Below are 22,351 nucleotides of genomic sequence, written 5' to 3' on the forward strand. Positions count from 1 at the left end.
GAGCTTGAAGGGTGATTGTTTCGTCTCCCACACGAAGTGTGAGTTCACCTATGCCAACATCAATTATTATTCTAGCGGTACTAAAAAGGGTTGTCCTAAAATTAAAGGTGCGTTACTATCCTCTTCCATGTCTAGAACAACAAAGTCTACTGGGTATATAAATTTATTGATCTTAACAAGAACATCTTCAATGATATCCTTAGGAAATCTAATGGTTTTATCAACCAATTGACTGCTCATCCTAGTTTGTTTGGGTTTCCCAAGACCTACCTGTTTAAACATTTTATAAGGCATAACATAAATGTTTTCCTCTAAGTCAGCCAATGCATTATAAACATCTAAACTACCAATTAAATAAGGAATCGTAAAACTCCCTAGATCTTTCAATTTGTTGGGCAACTTATTCTGTAGTATGACTGAGCAAACCGTATTTAGTTCCACATGCGACGCCTCATCCAACTTTCGCTTATTTGTTAAAAACTCCATTAAAAATTTGATTGTGTTTGGCATCTACGAAAGAGCTTCAATAAATGGTAAGCTAATATGTAACTTCTTTAATAATTTAAGGAATTTACCGAATTTTTCTTCTGTGCGGTCTTTCCTTGTCACGTTTAGGTATGGCACACCAGGTTTGTATTCTTTACTTACCAGTTTCTGGTCATTGTAGTCCACCTCACCCTTACCTTTACTTACCACAGTTTCTTGCCTCGATTCTGGTTCAGGTGCAACTAACCCTTCCGCATCTTGAATAGTAGTTGCATTAATTTACTCCCTTGGGTTAGATTCAGTGTTACTCGACACCTTGTGGTCGTTCAGATATCAATTTAGTGAGCTGACCTATCTGAGTTTCGAGCCCTTGGATCAATGCTTGTTGATTCTTAAGTGCTATCTCGGTATTCTAAAAACGAGTTTCTGACACCAATATGAATTTTTTTAGCATCTCCTCAAGGTTCGGCTTTTTCTCTTGTTGGTAGGGTGGTTATTGAAGACCCGGAGGATGTTTTGACCTTTGGTTTCCTTGACCGCCCCACGAGAAATTAGGATGGTTCCTCCAACCTGCATTATAAGTGTTACTATAAGGGTTATTTTGGGGTCTAGAGTTATTGTTACCCATATATTAGACTTGTTCCTCCTCTATGCTAGGGTTGAAGGGCTGATATTCTGTACATGCTCCTCCTCCATTCGTATCACACCTCATCACTGGATGTACCTGAGTAGAACCACACAAACCGTCAATCTTTTTATTTAAGAGTTCTACCTAGTTAGATAGCATAGTAATTGTATCGAGGTTAAAATACCGGCTTCTTTCGTCGACTTTGTCCTCATAACTTGCCACTGATAGTTATTCAATGACATCTCCTCAATAAATTTGTAAGCTGCCTCAGGTGTTTTGTTATTCAAATTTCCACCGGCGACTGCATCGATGAGTTGCCTCATTAAGGGGTTCACACCGTTGTAAAACGTCTGAACCTGTAGCAAAAGTGGCAACTCATGGTGAGGGCATCTTCTAAAAAGATCCTTGTATCTCTCCCATGCATCATAGAGTGTTTCTGGATCCATCTACACAAAGGAATAAATGTCATTCCTTAACTTAGCCGTTTTAGCCCGCGGAAAATATATAAGTAAAAACTTTTCGGTCATTTGTTTCCAAGTAGTGATTGACCCTTGTGGTAACGAGTTCAGCCATTGTTATTGCTCAACGAAAAGGGAAACAACCGAAGGCGAATGGCGTCATCAGAAACGCCATTAATTTTAAATGTATTGCAAAACTCTAGGAAATTTGCCAAGTGAGCATTGGGATCTTCGTCCTACAAACCATCAAACTGAACAAATTGCTGTATCATTTGAATGGTGTTAGGTTTCAGTTCAAAATTATTTGCAGCAACAGCAGGCCTAACTATGCTTGATTCAGTTCCTGTTAAAGAAGGTTTAGCATAATCATACATTGTGCGTGAGCAGGATTCTAATTTACTGGATTAGCAGCAATCGCATGAGGTAGCGGATTTTCTTGGTTTTCAGTTGTCTCCTCAGTTATGGTTGAAGTATCATCCTCTTGCTCTTCCTCTGTGTATCTTAGGCTTCACCTTATTTCTCTTTGGTTTTTGCAAACTGTGCGGTCGATCTCACCGTCAAAAAGTAGTGGTCCTGACGGGTTTCTTCTGGTCATAAACTTGAAAAACCTGTTAGAAGAAAATAAATGAAGAATTAGAGAAGAAAATTAAAAATAAAAATTTGAATTGCAATAAAAGTAAAATGGCTAAAGTAATAAAAATCGAGTGTTCCTAATATCTTAGTTCCCCGGCAATGGTACGAAAAACTTGATACGTGATATTCGCAGTAGGTTTTAAAGATTTATGAATGAATCGTTCTTGAGACTAACTTATTATCAAGATTAAGGCAAGTGTACCTATCGAACATTAGTATAGTTCAGCAAGACCAGATTGTCGAACCCAAAGGAACCACGAGTACTAGTATTTACTTCCTTTTTATTATTTAGCCCAAAAATTAAGAGGTTCGGTTATCTAAACTAATTACTAAACTAAGAATGCACTGAAATAAAATTTGGGAAAATACTTTTGGGAAAATTCGATTGCTTAAGACAATACCTAAGGAAAAATCCACCTAGACCTCACTTGTTATTTGACTTTGAATCAGACGATTTATTCATTTGACTTGATCCGTAGAAATCCCTAAGTTATATTATTATCTCTCTCGAGACTAATAACGTCTAACCTTAGGTTGAATAATTGAAATCTCTTTCTAATTAACACCCTAGAATTGCATTAACTCAATCTATAGATTCACTTATTAGGTTTCACCCTAATCCGGCAAAATCTTGTCACCCTATCTCTAGGCACGCAATCAACTCCACTTAATTATGACAATTTTACTCTTAGACAGGATCTATTCCTCCTCTGAATAAGAGCATTAACTTGAATGAATATCCTAGAATATAAAAACAAGAATTAAGAACACATAATTAAGAACAAGTCAAATATTTATCATACAATTCATATAATAATAACAAGATCTGTCTTAGGTTTCACTCCCCTTAGGTATTTAGGGGGTTTAGTTCATAATTATAAACGAAAACATCTCAAAAGCATAAAGATAACAAAACATAAGAAAACCCAAAACTCCTAAAGGAACTTGAAGGGAGATCTTCAGTTTTGATGATGAATCCGGCTTCTAAGATGGAGCAATCGGCTTTCCTTGAGTAATTCCTTGCTTCCTACTTTGTGTCCCCCTTCTAAGTGCCTCTCCAATTTTTAAATAGGCTTTAGAATGCCTAAGAGCCCTTAAAATTGGCCTTTTTCGAATAGGGTTATACTTGGGTTCAGCAGGGACATGCCCGTGTGCAATTACTCTAGCCCGTGGTCAAGGTTGTTGAATAGGCACGAGCGTGTAGTCTACCCATGTAAGTTGTGCTTCAATCCTGCCAAATGGACATGGCCATGTGAGGAAGTCCAGACCATGTTGATTTCCCACGTAAGTCCATTTTCTCCATTTTCAGCCCGTTTCTCGCTCTTTTTACTCTTCTATGATCACCTAAGTATAAAACATGAAATTAAAGGATTAGGAGCATCAAATTCACTAAATCTAAGGAGAAATCATCCGTAAATGTGCTAAGCATGGGATAAAATATGTATAAATTATGGTTTATCAATTGATCATACTAATCTCAACCAAGATAGACAAACTTTGAAAAAGTTCTTCGTTTCAGGAATCCACCCCAGCTTTTCTAATCACCCTTAAAGGAAAAGATGTTGAAGGTGAACCATAGGAGAAGACAACGATTATATTTGAAGAAATTGGTCTTTTTCCACTATGGTAATATTGAGTAATTAAAGTTGGTTCATTTACTCAATAGCTACACATAAAGCCATTACATATTGTGAAGGTAGCTGATAATTGCATAAATTCTAATTTATTTGTGATAATTTTCTCTTTGATTTGTGCTATTTAAGTTCTTAATTATTTTATTTTCTCTTTTATTTCATTTTTTCATGTATTAGGAGAAAGAATTGGAGAAAAGTGATCTTAAAGACTAATTTTGGCAAGTTTTAGGAATTAGACTTTAAACCTACATTACTTTCAGTATTTTGGTCATATCTTAAAGCTAAATAACTTTGATTTGAGCAAAAAATATGTCGTTTCAAGGTGAATCAAAAGAGCTAACTATATTTATTTCATAACTTGGACCCATAAAGCATTAAAAAGGTTCCAAGAAAATGACTTAGAAGTTTGTGACACAAATCTGCCAAAAACCTGGAAAAACTACTTCAATTCATTAATGACACTTTTCTCTTTTCTTATTTATGCAAATTTTTCCCTATAAATACATAGTCTTAGGTTTAGAATAAGATATAACTACATATAGCCACATATAGCTACCTTTAGTATTATTTTACTTTCATATTTTATTTTCTCCTTGAGTTGCTAAACTTCTTTTCTAGTCGAAGGGATTTTAACCTTTTGATTCTTCAAGTTATGAGATCTAATTGAATTTTAATCCTTATTTTTTCTTTGATATTTCCATATATTCTAGTTTAATTACAATTATTCAGGTTTGCTAAATATTAGATCCATATTAGATTACTTGAAATGTTTGCCTTGTTAATTAAAATTGCTAGATTCGTAATTTTTTTAACTATTCTAATATTGTGACCAATAGCATTGTTGTGTTTGTCGAAGTATGCAATTCATAGTTATGTGGATATGTGGTTTGGTCTGAATGAACCCCGCTTGTATGTTTTTGTTGGCTAGAATTGGGTCTCTCTAGGTCCTAATGTTGTTGATAAACTAAATCCTAGCACCCCTTTTACGAATTTTTTTTACATGATCTCCTATAGGTGGAGTTATAGTCGGTACTGGTGGTGCTGGGTGAACCACTTTTAGTAGTGGTTGCTAAGGCTGTTGAGGTTGGGGCACTTGAGTATTCCCCATAAATTGATCAAACATTTGTGTCATCATCATAAAGAAGACACTTCTGACAACATTTCAACTGTTCTCAAGCTAGTTGCAGATGCTTGTTCTAGAACAGAGGGCACACGACTTTCAATTTTTTCACCGGTCGCTTCTCTGGATCTTTTAGACATGGTTATCAACACTACAAGAAAATTTATATTAGTTTAAAGCATAGGAACTAAGTCAGAGGTGTATCATGCAGGATAGGGCATGACATAGCCTTCGATTTTTCAACAATCGGCTCAACCTTAACTCTGATACCAAACTTATAACACGCCAAACCCAACCCTATGATAGGATCCGAGTTTGACATTCACTACTCAAAATCAGACTAGCTTATAGTAAAACAATTTGGTGGAAGCTTTATAAAATTATTACAAAGTTATACATATAAATATATGATAGTTTTGGCTTTATTGATGTTTAAATGAAATCATTAACAGTTTGAAATACTGTTTAAGCCATTTGGCTTATAAGTCCAAACATAATAGCTCATTAAAAAGATTGCAATAATTCAAATCCAAGCATTTATACTTAATAGAAATATCGTAAAAATAGAGTCTTATCAAAATAGAAGTTCTTTATAGAGATCGTTTCTAAAATACATTTATATGACACCCCAAGAGTCATGCATGATACAGAATAAAACAACCAAGTCACAATAACAACAACACTTTGGTATAGTCCTTCTAACAAAGTCTTCCTTCAATCAGCAAGCCTGAGAAGGAAAAGGTAATAGAGTAAGTTCATATGAATTTAGTGAGTTCAAAAGAGAAAATCATACATATAATTACTTACAACATAATCAAGCATTTCAAAAAGACTTACACACAATAAACATAGTATGCCCAATGGCATATACAGAATACAAACAAACTCAATATGTGAACTTACTGATCACTTAGGTGTATACTATACACCAGCTTAACAGAACTCAAAAAACTCATCTTCATGCCAGCCACGTACCCAAAATTCAAAATCAAAATCATACCATACAATCTCATTCACTTACATTCCCCTCTTAACTCCTCATATCATTTTCATTAAAAATAGCATGTTTTATTATGATCTGTCAATTCAGTTTGCAATATAGTTGCCCTGCCGAAGGTTACACAAAAATATCTCTTCATCTCCATCACCATATATCAGGTCATATAATACATATAAGAAATAGATGGTAGTGGCTTAAGCATAAAGGATGGTGCTTACTTCATAACATAAACAAATTGAACCCAGACTGATGACATTGGAATACCATTATCCACAAATACACTTTTCATCCATTACAGAGAAAGATTACTTACCTTACACGAATCATATAACAAAGAGATTTACAACACATGGAAGTAAAAAGGAACACACCAGAAATTCTAGCACAATCTACAAAACATGTCATTTGCCTTTATCACTTGGACTCACGTTAGCTTCTTGAGCTAAAAGAAAGATATTTATACATATTAGATCATCAATCTATAAAATCTGAACATGCATGCAAGAAACAACAACACTTTTCCTTCCTTACACACCATTCTAGCATCTATGCATGCAGTACGAAAAACATTTAAATGACTTCAATGTTAACCTAAGGGTTCATCAGTAATTACCAATGGGCTAGTACTAACGTATAAGTTAGCTAGATACTGTGAACCTTCACTTCGATAAAGTTTTCTAAACTTAAGTTTTTTAGAGACTTTCAGAGGAAATCAAGAAAGAAGAAGAAAATGTTAAAGTGTTTCAGAAAGACCAACGTTATCCTTCTATACTTAAGCAACAGAGACAAATATTAGTGGAAAAATAAAATAATTCCACTAACTCTCTTTATTTACGTGATTAAGTGCACTTAACAAAATTTAAGTTTTATTATCTACAGTAGTCTAGTTTTATTCTAATTAGACCTTAACATAACAAACCAAATCACCATACTAAAATAATAAACAAATCTAAACAACTGCGAACTTAACAAGTTTGCCCAAAGCATCTAGGTTGGGCGAATACTTAACAAAAGAGTTCGCGAAACCTTAAACCTCGCTAAACTAGGATTTTTCCAGATAACATATTACATAGAATTCTATACTTAGCAAGAATAAATACTTTACTTACTCAAATCTATCCTTAATTTACCATCTATACGCCAAATAGTAACCAAATACGGAAACTTCGCCAGGTGGGCTATTACAAGTTATACATGACAGAATACCCTTCCGGTCTCACCTATCTCTATATCTATCAGAGGTGTCACTCCATAATATACTAAGTGCTCTTGAATAAATAATCAATTTTGGATAAATAATCACTTAACAATTAAATGAGTTTATTAATCAAATCATGCAAGATATGAAATTAGCGAAATAATTTATTCAATTATTCATAGAAATGTGATCTACCACAAATTACACTATTATTTACATCCCTTTTACACATAATTATAGCTTGTTTAAAAGCAAATCAAAGCATCTTATTATATAATTAGGTTTTCATGATTAAAATAGTAATTTATTTTTTTAGTAGTTTTTATTACATATTAGATATCTAAATAAGGTTTCATGGTCTTATAGGACAAATTGTGAGCTAAAGATGCATATTCAGGCCGAAACTACTGCTTATGTCGTAACACCAGGACATCGATGTTGCAACATTGAAGACAGAAGCAAAAACAAGTCTTAGAGTGAAACAGCTTGTTATGCCGGGACACCGGATCCTATGTTGCAACATGGCTTTTGTAAGGCCTAAAAGTCCCTCCACGTGATAGCTACGTTTTTTAGGGTGATTAGGAGTAGTTTTCCTAGTTAAACCCTAAGTACTTCAAGGATAGTTTAGGCACTTTAATATTCCAAGTTTAGCCCATATAAAGGCCATTGTAATAATTTTAAACACACAATTTGAGGGAGACATAAATTATTATTCCATTCTTAGTTTTATTTAGTTTAAGTTATGTTCTTGTAATAGGAAGATCCTATTCCGAAGTGAGACTTTCACGAGCAGAGATTGTTTCGGAGCCATGCTTTCATCGATAAATCCGTGAGCATCTCTTTCATTTATTCTATTCTTTATATTTCTTTCTTTAACTTTTTTAATTGAATGTTTATGTAAAGATTAGAATCAATTTATGCTTTATACATATTTCACATGTTTTAATTGTTTTAATCTAATTAATTTATTGACAAGTAAAGTTTAATTTGGACTAGTCGAATCTAGTTGAGTGCACTTAAACCCTAGGATTGATGACCCTATGAAGTCATTTATGTAGGAATTAACCTAAAATCAGTATTGCCTATGCATGAAAACCTTACCCTACCTCGATCTAAACTATGTTATCGAGAAGTGAGCAGTACTTGCCAACTAGTTAGGTTAGTAGAAGGCTAAGAAGCCCTACTAAGTTAATTAGTAACCAATTGTTTAGAACCCTACATCAATAGTTAATCAGGTAAAACAATTGGATCCAGGCTGAAGGAACTCGAGTGTTCAAAAGAAGGAATAGGAGAAGCTGATACATGAACTTAGGAGTATATTTAGGTTTAGTTTAATTTTTTTTAGTTTATTGTTACTATTAGTATCATCCTACTTTGAAATTAACACTACTAATTCATGATTCAACTAGACTAGTAGTTATTTTTGGTAATTGGCATAGTAACAGGTTTTATCAAACTGTAATCTCTAGGGTACAATCCTAAGAATTTTTACCAAATGTTTCATTGTAAACAAACTATATTACAACCTGACCAGTATACTTGCTGTCACCGCCTTAATTCTATATATTTGGTAGCAATAATCATACTCTTGGTGTTGGTGTATCAGAAGGTAGTAAAAATGCTAATTGACAATGTTAACGAAAATATAAATAAAAGAACAAAAAGATAGGAGAAAGTTCATGAATACAGATTAAAGTGCGATCCTGGATTAATCTGTACTCGCAATTGTCTTCACATCATAATAGAAAATTTTCGACTACACGAACATGAAGAGAAAAAAAAAGTTAAATAGTAAAATTGTGTCTCTAAGTCTGCATACCAATACCAGTGACCCTAAGGTTGCTTCTATAGGCAATGGCCTACTTGGTGACCACTCAACCATAGATACAATTAGATACCAATAAACGCAATATTCTAATAAATGCTAGGGTCCAAAGAAATAAATATTCCCAAAAGTTTCGTGGAAAGAATCAACCATATTTTGGCCTGCCATCGTCGCGTTGTCATGACATGGGAATGCTCCTCGTCAAGACGTTGTCACCGTGAATGCTCTCCTATCTCCATCACGTTTTCGTGGTGAAAGGAAGCTCTTTGTCATGACGTTAAGTGCTTTCTTGGCTTTGGCAACTTCGTTGTCCTATCGGGATTCGTTGTCCTATCGAGCTTCCTTGTCTCGTAGTCCAATCATCATCCTTATATTCTTGGACCTAAATTGGCATCCTACACACTTAAATAGCCCATTAGTCACTCATGAGGCCCAAATTGGCCCTATAGGTCATCGAAATAGTAAAAAAAACATAAAAATGCTTATTTTACTAATATTTTATTCTTAACATACTAATACTGAAAATATAATAATTAATTATAGAATGCCAAGAAAATTAGCTCTTTAAGTGTAGAAATGACCTAAAATAACTACTACATTTGAAGTCAGTTTGGTCTTTGCAATTCCTTTGTGTCTCGTACTTGATCAATAGTTTGCAGATTCTCTTCCACATCTTACACTTATCGCTATAATACGTAAACAAAAATTCAATTGTATAACAACACATTATAATTTTTCACCAATTCAAGGGACTAAGCCAGAGATTCCATAACATGCATACAAGGGCTAACTTTCTAAATCCTATTCCTTGAGGACTGACTAAACCGGAGCTCTGATACTAACAAAATTGTAATGCCCCATACCCAACCAAATCTTTGGGTCTAGACTATAGGATGCTACATTCAAGATTAATCAATTTAACTTATACTTTCAATATTATTATTCACAATAATAAAAGAGTGAAAAAAGAGAATAAAATTGATATTGTTGCTAAGTAAATTCAAGATTTAAATGAATCTATGTCATTAATAAATATTTAGTTGAATATTGATACTTGATATCCGTGATAGGTTTTGAATATTTATAATGAATCGTTCTTGAAACTAACTATTATCACGATGAAGGCAAGTGTACCTATCGAACAGTAGTATAGCTTTAGCAAGACCGGATTGTCGAATCTAAAGGAACTAAAAGTACTAGTAATGACTGTTTTTTATTATCTAGCCTAAGATAATGGGGTTTGTTTTAACTAACTATTTAACTAAACTAAGAAATCACAGAAAATAGAATTGGGGAATTACTTTTGGAAAAACGATTGAATTAAGACAATACCTAAGGAAAAATCCACCTAGACTTCACTTGTTATTTGACTCTGAATTGGATGATTTATTCATTTGACTTGATCTGTAGAAATCCCTAAGTTATATTATTATCCCTCTCGAGACTAACAACATCTAACCCTAGGTTGAATAATTGAAATCTCTTTCTAATTAACTCCCTAGGGTTGCATTAACTTGATCTATGGATCCCCTTATTAGGTTTCACCCTAATCCGGCAAAATCTTGTCACCCTATCTCTAGGCGCGCAATCAACTCTGCTTAATTATGACAAATGTACTCTTAGACAGGGTCTATGCCTCCTCTGAATAAGAGCTTAACTTGAATCAATATCCTGGAATATCAAGACAAGATTAAGAACACATAATTAAGAACAAGTCAAATATTTATCATACAATTCAGATAATAATAACAAGATCTATCTTAGGTTTCATCCCCTGTAGGTATTTAGGGGTTTTAGTTCATAACTAAAAAGGTAAACATATCAGAAGAATAATGGATACAAAACATAAAGAAAAACCCAAAAATCCTGAAGGGAAATTGAGGGGAGATCTTCAATCTTGATGATAAATCCGACTTTTGAGATGGATCAATCGACTTTCCTTGAGCAGTTCCCTGCTTCCTTCTTTATCTGTCCCCTTTTCCTCCTCCTCTAGGATGTATTTATAGGCTTTAGAATGCCTAAGAACCCTCAAAATTGGTCTTTTTCGAATTGGACTAAACTTGGGCTCAGTAGGGACACGCCTGTGTGACACGCCCGTGTGCGGTTACTTCAGGTCGTGGTCAAGCCTGTTAAATAGGCACGGGAGTGTGGTCCACCCGTGTGAGTCGTGCTTCGATTCTGCCAAATTGACACGGTCGTGTGGTCTGCCCGTGTGAGGAGGTCCAGGCCATGTTAATTTCGTACGTTGGCCCATTTTCTCCGTTTTTGGCCCGTTTCTCATTCTTTTCACTCTCCTATGCTCACCTAAGTATAAAATATGAAATTAACGCATTAGGAGCATTGAATTCACCAATTTAAGGAAAAATCATCCATAAAATGTGCTAAGCATGGGATAGAAATATGTATAAATTACGGTTTATCAAATAACCCCACACTTAAGCATTTGCTTGTCCTCAAGTAAAATCCTCAACTCATAATCAAAATAAATTCTTCTCAACTTATAATTTCTATCGATAATATCTCAAAATAATTCATAGGTAATCATACATTGAAAATTCAACTGAAAGAATATCAAAGTTTCAAACATTCCAAGTTGAGCATTTTATCATGAAAACATAGGTGTCTCCCCTCGTCTAAGTAATTACCTTTGATTCAAAATATCATAGAGTTTCACATCCTCACAAAAGATTCACTCAAACCACTCGAGGTGTTTAAGGACAATAAATGAAGCACTCAATAGTCAATAATGAAAAGTCAATACCATAGGCTTGCATGAAAATCAAATCTCTACCACTATAAATTGAGATAAAACATCAATCAAAAGGTCTTTAGAGGGTTGTAACGTGGATTTGGTTAGAGGGTTTGGTCACAAGCTGAAAGAAAGGTTTAGAATCGAGATTGAATTGAAAAATTACCTAACTAGAAAAATGACTAGTCATCAATTGCATGCAATAGAGCTTTTTCTTAGAATATGGAATTTAACTTCTTTAGCTCAGAAGATTACTACTACTAATATGTATACATGTATTTTTTTATTTTTTTTATTTTAGGACAAGTCAAATTACAAAATAGAATAAAACATAGCTAAGCAACTATTCCCACTCAAATCTCAACAAAGATAGGAACTAAATTAATTTAGGGGATTTCAACAATAGTGAGTTATGGGTTAATATTGAAGGTAAATCAATGAATGGGTTGTTAGGCTCAAGAGGGTTCACTAAGGGTTAATTTTGAAGGTAGGCTTTTATGGAGTGAGTGGGTTAAAACTAAGTGCCTTTATCATTTTGACATATCACATCAAATGGTGTGGTCTTGACATGCATAATCAAGAAAGTTCTAGAATAACAATTCAATACTGACACACTCATAGCAATAATAAAAGTGAGAATGAAAGAATTAATAGATGCTCTTGAAGGCTCAAGATCTCACAAAAAATTATGGCTTTTTGATGTTTAAACTTGTGAATTTCAATTCAAGATAATACCTAAACTTAGGGAAACAACTTAAAATTTAAATTCTTAAAGATCAACTTATCATGCTTAATTCTCTAATGTCTTAAAGTTTGAATAATAAATGCATGAATGCCTATTTTTTAATTTAAGATATATCAATAAAAATCATAAATCAATCAAAATTTATCCTAAACATGATATGAGAGCTTTTCAAGAGAACAAGGCAATCATTCAGGGATTTTTCTGATAGTGAAATGAATACCCCCCAACACTTAAGATGTACATTGCCCTCAATGTACAAAGATAGATATATAGAAAAGAATATAAAAATAAGATAGGGAGAGAAGTGAAACTTCCTGAGTGATGAATGAATTTCCTTAAACTGGAGTTTTGGAGAATAATCGGCGTGAGGGTGGAGGAGGATACTCTGGTGGTGGTAAAGGTTCATTAGTCCATAAGTCCTATGCCAAAAGAATATTATATCTGAAGTTGGCTATGGTCATGGTCGAGCAAGACATGGCAGTCATGGAGAACCTTTCCCAGTGGAGTTTTGAGTCCCTGAGTAATAGTGAGCTTTGGAGCTCTTTATAACTGTGATAGAATCAGGAAGTCTTTCGATCATCCTCATACTTAGCATGCTTGAGATGCCCTGTGGGGACATCTAGCCCATGAGAGTGAGGGAGGATGATTGGGCTGCTGTGTTGAGGAGTCCGAAGTGCCGGGCCAATCGCGTCACATAAGGCCCAATGGAGATGACCCCTTTCCTATGTCGCTCCGTCTGATGTTGAATGGCGAGGGTAGTGAAATAAGCAAGGTCTATGACGTGCTCATGCGACATATACCATAGAAAGTAGGCGTCATGAATGGCGTGTGAGCCATCAGTGCTCTCTCTCCTTCCTATTAACGTGTGAGCCAAAATGGCGTGTAAGTACCTCAGAGATGGAGGGAGAGCCGATGCCTTGGAGCGGCTAGGATTGTAGGAGGCAGTGTCTAGGGTGAGGGCATCCCAACATTGTGAAGGAGAGTGATGGATGTGGCGATTAAGAGCGTGGAGTTCATTCTCCTCCATGAACTCCTCAGTGTAAAGGCCCAATGTGGTTCCGAACTCTGGGATGTTCAACTGGCGGACTAGACCGTCGAGGTGAAATTGGATTGTTCCTAGGTCATCAAAACGGGTCATCACGGTCTAAGGATGGAACATTGAGTAGAGTTCCATAATGAGTTCGAGATATGTTGGCTCGACAATCTCAAAGAACAGCCCCCAACGATTGGTGGTGAGGAAGGCTCGAATTACATCTGCAAGTTGGACTTGTTCTAGCACGGCCCAATCTATACAGCGGCCCACTTCCAAAGGTCGAGCCCATAGAATCTGGAAAAGTTCTTCTTGGGGCCCAATGGGGAACTGCAGGAAAGGGTGACAAATTTCTGCGGTAGGACTCGAGGAGGATGACGCTCCCTTACTTTTCTTCGAAGCAGGGACGGCGGCTTTCATTCCTCGTGAAGATGACATGGTATACCTCCAAGCAAAACCATTATTCTGTTTTGATGATTGGATAAGGTAAAATGTAAACAAATTCAACAAGGAAAAGGTCAAAAATAATTTCAGACACAACTACTAACACTAACAGGCCTAACCAAAATAATAAATTTTATGGCATAATGTCGTGGTATTAGTATGAAAATCAAAATGGCAAAGAGCTTGATGGTAATGTAAAAAGCATAAACGTATCACAGTGCATGGATTATAATGGAAAAGAATAATAAGCAAGTGAATATTAACTTAGAAAACGTAAATGGGGCTTGAGAAATCATGAAGTAATAAATAAAAATGTCACATGAAATAAATGGTAGCTAATCTAACAATGGGATTGAATGATAGCAAAATGGAAATAGTATGAGATAAATGAAGATTAACATGGTAATTAGCATTAGAACTAAGTAAAATAAAAGAGAAAAGAATAAACAAACGCTAAAAAAATGAGAATGGGCTTCGGAAATGGAGTTGAAGGCAGCGTAAGGGCATGGCAGGGAGTGTGACATCCCTAATTTGACCCTAGTCGGAAAGTGGTTTCGGGACCACTAAACCGAGTCTTATAAGTAATTAAAAGTTATATTCTATGTTTATGATGTTAGTAAATGCATGTGTGAAAGTTTCATGCATTAATTTGATCATTTCTATGTGAATTTATTAAAATGGACTTGTATGAAACATTGTTGAAAGGTGATAGGCTAATCTTACAATGGTCTAATAGTACATGCATGCAAAAGAGTGGTTTTGCATGTCAATTTGCCCAAAAAAGGGAAGAGTGGCGGCCATGACAAGAATATGGGCAAGGGAACATGTTTCCAACATGTTTAGTTAGTGGATTATGTAGAAAAAATAAAGAAATGAAAAAAATAAGCATGGATGCCCCCTTTTGTTGCCGTGAGTAGAGGAAAAAGAAAGGAAAAAATTTGTTCATCCATTCTCAAATCTTGGCTGAAAATACTAAGGGAAAAAGGAAGGATTTTTGCTTCATGCTTGGTTTAGAAGAGAACTAGAAGGAGATTTGGTCATACTTGTGTCAAGATTAAGGTATGTTTGAGGTTGTGTCATGAGATTCATGCATGTTTTAGTTGCTAACTTGATGTTCTTGTTAGCCCATGGTTCAAATCCTTGTTATGCCATGGAAATGGTATTTGGCCAAGGTTGATATTGTGTTAAAGCCATTGCATGCTAAATGTGAAGCTTGTTGATGATACATGTAATGATGGATTGACTACTCTTGAAATTTCTTTTAGCATTCTTGAGTAAGACATGGAGTTTTCTTTGTTTAACCATGACCAAAAATTGAAAGGGGGATGGTGTGGGATGTATTCGGCCATGGCATGCTCATAAGTGCGATTTATGCTTGTTGCATGATAGGTAAAAATTTGTGTTTTGATATATGTGTATATGTGTTTGTACATGATGTTACAAATGGATGTGAAAATATATGCTAGATTGGGAAAATTTGATTAAATGTTCATGAGATGAAGTTAGGTGATTAAAAGATGTTAGTTGACATTGTACATATATATATATATTCGCCATTAAAGTGAGTATGTAGGTAATGTTGAAATCAAGTTTTGGTGCATATTCGGTTAGGTGTATAATCGACCAAATGGGCGATTAGTAAGAATGGTTGCCGAATATACAAGCATACATATGCATGTGTAGTTGAATTATGAATGTTTAGCAAGATGGTTAAACTAGTGATTTATTGATTAAGCTCAAGGAGTTAAAGAAGGAGAATCAAGCAAGGGAAAGATGAAGGTCATCGAGTAGCCGACTTGGAACTATTTTACCCAACACGAGGTAAGTCATTAAGCACGTATTTGATATTGCTTAAATGATTGTAAAATTTATGCAATTGTGTTTAATGGGATGATATATATATATATATATAAATGAAAATGTATGTGTATGGAGTGATGACATTTGTTGAATGTAAAAGAAATAGTGAAATGTGTAGAAAGTTTGCTTTCGGCACTAAGTGTCTTGAACAATACGTGTATGGTGACGAGATTGGCGCTAAGTGTGCGTCTTTGGAAATATATGGCACTAAGTGTGCAAGTTGGAAAAATACTGACCTTGGGTGTGCGAGCTCGGAGGGTATGGCAATGTGTGTGCGGGCTTAAATTACGTGGCACTAAGTGTGCGAAATCGAGTAGTAAGCACTTGTGTGTGCGTACTCTATATATATGGAGGTGTGTCTCCATTGAATTGAGTATGGACAGCGGATCGGGTAAGTACCTCGAGCTCATGACGAATAGAGAATACGTTCATGCTTGGGGTTGAATTTGGTAAGCCTTAAATCTATGTGATGATTGAAATTGTATGGTTGTGCTGGAAAATGAGTTAATGTGTAAAAAATGCTTGATTATCTTGTTGTGTAGAATATGAAATGTGGATGTATGAATTGGTGCGAGATTGGACCGAAAGGTCCGAGGTATTATGGTATAGATTCGATATGGACGAGTACCTAGCCTCATTTGTTGTACATGTAGTAGTAACTTTATCGGTGGATTGATGAATGCTTATGACTTCTGAGTTGTAAACTCACTCGGTGTTTTCTTGTCACCCATTTTAGGTCTCTTGGACTCGTATTGTTGCGTGCTCGGAACCGTCGTTGAAGTCATCACACCGGCTGAAATCTTGTGGTATTGTTTTTGTTGTTGAAGAACATTTGGCATGTATAGGCTATTATATTTTGTCGAATTGTGGGTTGTAAACTTTAAGCCATGTGAAAATGGCCTATGTGGTCGTCGAGTGGGATGCTAGAACCTATAGCCACGAGTCTTAGAAACTCAAATTTGGATAAGGTGGCCATAATTTGTGTCATGTATGATGGATGATTAAGGCCAAGGAAAAATTCATGAAATTGGCATAGTCTACTGCAGTAACTGTTGCGGACAGCAGCAGTGAGATGAGATTGAAAAATCACTAAAAATAGTAGAAGTAGAATTAAATAGTGAGTAAATTATGGACTGAACCTTGATGAATCTATTTTTATATGGACGAAACGAAACGACCATATGAGCAGTATACTGAGAAATATTAAAGTTCTCGTGAGACAGGACCAGAACGGTTTCTGGGTCCCCTGTCGCGACTTTGAAAATTTACCATAAATTATCCAGAAAGAATTAGGAGTCATGCCTTATATGTACAGATTTCATTTTGAGTCTAATTTCATTAGAAACAAACGGCACCAGTATTAAAGCCCTGTACAGAGAGATATTCAAGTTGTAACGCGCGAAGGTCAGAGCAGTCGATCCCTGTAACATGGGTGACTTTAACTAATAAACTATACCAATTGGCCCAACCAAAAATTCTAAAAATAAATCCATGGATGGGTATATGAGTCTAAATTCAGGAAAAATTTACGAAACCAGTTTCCAAGTTTTGAAACTCGAGATATGATTTTTAAGGAAACGGTGACGCAGTTTTCCAGCCTGTCCAGAAATGCCAAATTGGTCGGTACTTTAAGAGGATTTGTCTCGTTAACCCCTCGTGTCCGATAATCGGCGATGGTCTCGGGTTTGGGGTGTTACAATTTAATTGGTATCAGAGCTATGGTTTAGTCGATTCTAGGACTACCATAGCGTGTGAGTCTAGCTATACATGCCAAATTGTTAGTGCTTAAAATGTGATGACTTCGACGGTTGAAATTTTTGTTTTGATTAGTAAATGGAACCCGGTAGAGAGACCCTTGGCGGATGACGTTGAAAGTGTAGCGGCTGCTCCCGTGCAAGGGACACCGCCTGTTGAGCCTCAGTCATCCGCGAATAATCAAAATGAAGGGGCGAAACAAGCCTTCTTCACTATGATGAATGAGTGGGTCGCGCAATATGCCCGAACCAACCCGGCTGTCCAACCATTCCCGAATTTAAATACTCCACCCCAAGAGCCCGCAATGCCTCCAGTTATTGATCCTGTGAGGCTGAGTAAACCACCTGTGGACTTGATTAGGAAGCGCGGGGCCGAGGAGTTCAAGGCCATAGTTACTGATGATGCCGAAAAGGCCGAGTTCTGGCTCGATAACACCATTAGAGTGTTAGATGAACTGTCATGCACACCCGATGAATGTCTTAAGTGTGCTATATCCTTGTTGCGAGACTCAGCTTACTATTGGTGGAGGACTTTAATTTCCATAGTCCCAAATGAACGAGTTACTTGGGATTTCTTTCAATCCGAATTTCGAAAGAAATACATTAGTCAACGGTTCATCGATCAGAAGCGTAAGGAATTTTTGGAACTCAAGCAAGGCCGGATGACCGTATCTGAATACGAACATGAGTTCATAAGACTTAGTCGGTATGCTCGGGAGTGTGTGGCTGATGAGGTTGCGATGTGCAAAAGATTTGAAGAAGGATTGAATGAAGAGTTAAAGTTACTAGTGGGAATTTTGGAGATAAAGGAGTTCGTGACACTAGTCGAACGAGCCTGCAAGGCGGAAGAACTTGGGAAGGAGAAGAAGAAGGCTGAATTTGAAGCAAGAGATTACCGTAAAAGATCGACGAGTAAAGCTCCGTTCTCGGCTGTAAAGAGGTTCAGGGAGGACACCAGTAAGTCGAGGACGACTGCGGGAATTTCCATTAGAGCCCGACCATTGACGGACTCCCGAGCTACTTCAGTAGCTAGTGTGGGCAATAATCGTCAAGAGAGACCTGAATGCCCCCAATGTGGAAGACGACACCTAGGTGAATGTTGGGGTAAGTCTGCAATAGGGCTCATTATGGATGCGGTTCAAGGACCACTTCATTAGAGATTGCACGGAGCTAGATGAGAGGAATAAAACGCAAGGTGCAAGACCTAGTGGAACGACGGCTGGAGGTAGGCCCCGAGAATCTCTGGAGGTAGGGGTGGTAATCGAGAGAGAGCCTCTAATCTGGCCGTCCGATCCGAGACCCGTGCTCTGCTAGAGCATATGCCATCCGCGCACGAGAGGAGGCATCCTCCCCGACGTTATCACCGGTACTTTTACTCTCTTTGATACTATTGTGATTGCATTGATTGACCCCACTCTACTCACTCATATGTATGTGAAACCTTAGCATCCAAGAAGACTCTACCGTTGAGTCTCTCGAGTTCGTAATTCGAGTGTCAAACCCTTTGGGTCAATACGTGCTTGTTGATAAAGTGTGCAAGAGATGCCCCTAATAATTCGAGAATCTGCTTTCCGCCGATCGATGCTTCTACCATTTCATGAATTCGATGTTATTCTTGGTATGGATTGGTGACCGTACATGATGCAATGGTGGATCGCAAAAGGAAAACCATTGATTTGAGGAGTGCAAATAATGAGGTAGTCCGAGTCGAGTCTCTTGATTTAAAAGGAGCGCCATGATAATATCTTCTATGACCGCTCGAGGTATGTGAAAAGGGTGTGAAACATACCTTGCGTATGTGTTTGGAAGTAAAGAGACGGAAAGGAAACTCGAATCGGTACCAGTGGTTTGTGAGTATTCAGATGTTTTTCCTGAGGAGTTACCGGGATTGCCACCGGTTCGAGAAGTGGAATTCGGCATCGAAGTTGTACCGGTACTACGCCGATTTCAATAGCCCCGTGTCGTATGGCATTAACGGAATTAAAGGAATTGAAGGTTCAATTGCAAGAATTGACGGATAGAGGTTTCGCTCGACCGAGTTTTTCTCCATGGGCGCTTTTGTATTGTTTGTGAAGAAGAAGGACGGAACCATGAGGTTGTGCATCGACTATCGTCAACTCAATAAAGTGACGATAAAGAATAAATATCCATTGCCACGAATTGACGATTTGTTTGATCAATTAAAGGGAGCCTCGGTGTTTTCAAAGATAGATTTGAGGTCGGGGTACTATCAGTTGAGGGTCCGAGAATCGGACATACCAAAACCGCTTTTAGAACGAGGTACGGTCACTACTGAATTCTTGGTGATGCCGTTTGGGCTCACTAATGCCCTACGGTGTTTATGGATTTAATGAATAGAATTTTCAGGCCATACTTGGATCGGTTCGTAGTTGTATTTATCGATGACATTTTGGTCTATTCGAGAGATGAAACCGAACATCTTGAACACCGAGGCTAGTGTTGCAAATCTTACGAGATAAGCGCTTATCGCAAAGTTCAAGAAATGTGAATTTTGGTTGAAAGAGGTTAGCTTTTTGGGGCACGTGGTGTCCGCATCGGTGTCGAGGTGGACCCGAACAAAATTCAGCCATAGTCAATTGGAAACCACCAAGGAATGTTACCGAAGTTAGGAGCTTTTTGGGGCTTGCGGTTATTACCGACGATTTGTAAAAGGTTTCTCGACGATAGCCACGCCAATGACGGCTTACTCCAAAAGGATGTTAAGTTCGAATGGACGGAGAAATGTCGAAAAGTTTTGATCAACTGAAAGCTTATTTGACTGAAGCCCCAATTCTAGTGCAACTCGAATCGGGCAAAGAGTTTGTCATTTATAGTGACGCATCCCTACTTGGGTTGGGTTGCGTATTGATGCAATAAGGGCGAGTTGTGGCCTATCGCGTCGAGGCAATTAAAGCCACATGAGAAAAATTATCCGACCCATGATCTCGAATTGGTCGCCATCGATTCGCCTTAAAGATATGGCGACATTACTTATTTGGTGAGAAGTGCCATGTGTATTCGGATCACAAAAGTCTCAAATATTTGATGACCCAAAGAGACTTAAATCTGCGACAAAGGCGATGGCTCGAGTTGTTAAAAGATTATGAGCTCGTCATTGATTATCACCGGGAAGGGCTAATGTGGTTGCGGATGCCTTAAGCCGAAATCACTATTTGCTTTATGACGATGAATGTACACTTGTCCATCCTACCCGACAATGTGTTAGTAGCTGAATTGAAAGCCAAACCATTATTGATACGTCAAATTCGTGAAGCTCGAAAAGTCGACGATGAGTTGGTTGCAAAAGCGGGATGAGTGTGTTCGAACAAGGACTCGGAATTTCAAATCGATGATGACGATTGTTTGAGGTTCGAAGTCGTCTGTGTGTTCCAAAGAATTGAACTTATTCCAATAATTTTGAACGAAGCCCATTGTAGCCGAATGGCAATCCACCCGGGAGTACGAAGATGTACAACGATTTGAAACATCGGTTTTGGTGGCATGGTATGAAGCGAGACATCTCGATTTTGTTTGAGATGTTTAATATGTCAACAAGTGAAAGCGGAACATCAAGTGCCTTGAGATTACTTGACCGATCACGATACCCGAGTGGAAATGGGATCGAGTCACAATGGACTTTGTATCCGGACTGCCATTGTCAGTGAGTAAGAAGGATGCGATTTGGGTCGTTGTCGATAGACTGACTAAGTCGGCTCACTTTATCCCCGTACGTGCGGATTTCTCAATGGACAAACTAGCCGAATTGTACGTTTCTCAGATTGTGAGATTACACGGGGTGCCTATTTCCATCGTGTCGGATAGAGATCCGAGATTTACCTCGCGATTTTGGAAGAAGTTACAAGAAGCTTTGGGTACCAAGTTGCATTTCAGCACCGCCTTTCACCCCCAAACCGATGGTCAATCCGAACGGATAATTCAAATACTCGAGGATATGTTGAGATGTTGTATCCTTGAGTTTAGTGGTTCATGGGAACGGTATCTGCCTTTGATTGAATTCGCTTACAACAATAGCTTTCAATCAAGTATTAAGATGGCGCCTTACAAGGCTTTATACGATCGTAAATGCCGTACCCCATTATTCTGGTGAACTTAGTGAAGGTAAATTCTTGAGGTTGATTTGGTTAAGGATGCCGAGCAAAGAGTTCGAGTAATTCGTGAAAGTTTGAAAGTCGCCGGATCGCCAAAAGTCGTATGCGGATTTGAAAAGAAAAGATATTGAATATCGGGTTGGAGACAAGGTCTTTCTCAAAGTTTCACCTTGGAAGAAGGTGCTTAGATTTGGCCGTAAGGGAAAATTGAGTCCGAGGTTCATCGGTCCGTATGAAGTATCCGAACGAGTTGGACCATGAGCGTCTCGATTAATTTTACCCCGAGCTTGAAAGGATCCACAACGTTTTCCATGTCTCGATGCTTGACGATATAGGTCGATCCATTGCACGTAATCGCTCCGTCGAGATTGAGATTCACCTAATTTGAGCTATGAAGAGGAACCGGTTCGCATTCGATGCGTGAAGTAAAAGAGTTGCGCAATAAGAAAATCCCATTAGTGAAGGTGTTGTGGCATAAACACGAATTGAAGAAGCCACTTGGGAACTCGAGGACTCTATGAAAGAGCGATACCCAAACCTATTTACCGCAAGATTTTCGAGGACGAAAATTTCGTAAGTGGGGAGAGTTGTGACATCCCTAATTTGACCCTAGTCGGAAAGTGGTTTCGGGACCACTAAACCGAGTCTTATAAGTAATTAAAAGTTATATTCTATGTT

At 37.3% G+C, this 22,351-nt stretch overlaps 1 non-coding gene across 1 annotated transcript; it reads left to right on the forward strand.

Annotated features, from left to right (window-relative positions):
- Nucleotides 1-1,486: 1,486 nt before the first annotated feature.
- LOC128289662 (small nucleolar RNA R71) lies at nt 1,487-1,593 on the forward strand. The gene has a single exon (XR_008279306.1). It is a non-coding gene; the product is annotated as a small nucleolar RNA R71 (small nucleolar RNA).
- The last annotated feature ends 20,758 nt before the right edge of the window (nt 1,594-22,351 follow it).

The sequence above is a fragment of the Gossypium arboreum genome, chromosome 2, assembly GCF_025698485.1.
Source record: "Gossypium arboreum isolate Shixiya-1 chromosome 2, ASM2569848v2, whole genome shotgun sequence".
NCBI lineage: Eukaryota > Viridiplantae > Streptophyta > Magnoliopsida > Malvales > Malvaceae > Gossypium > Gossypium arboreum.